The following is a 375-nucleotide window of genomic DNA, read 5'->3' as shown; positions in this document are numbered from 1 at the left end:
TATATAAAACAAATAAACAAGAAAAATATAATAATATACGTTATGCATGGCATGTATTCAGCTGCATGCAAAAGCTGCGTATACACCCCAATACACAAACCCTAAACAACCTTATTCAGGTGTATAGACACTCCGGCTGCTACCAATATGCTGTAGATATGTTGCTTTATTTTAAGGACTTCAATCTTAAACCTAATCTACAAACTTATGCTATTCTACTCAGGTACAGGGTTTAGGGTTTAGGGTTTAGGGTTTAGGGTTTAGGGTTTAGGGTTTGGGGTTTAGGGTTTGGGGTTTTGGGGGGAGAAAAAGGGAGGGTTTCGACGGGTTTAGGGTTTACGATATCTGCTGGGGTTTTTACACGGGTTCTTACTG

Source organism: Eimeria mitis, genomic scaffold (genome assembly GCF_000499745.2).
Source record: "Eimeria mitis Houghton genomic scaffold, Emh_scaff156, whole genome shotgun sequence".
NCBI classification, from domain to species: Eukaryota; Apicomplexa; class Conoidasida; order Eucoccidiorida; family Eimeriidae; genus Eimeria; species Eimeria mitis.
Note: the sequence above shows the minus strand (reverse complement) of the source record.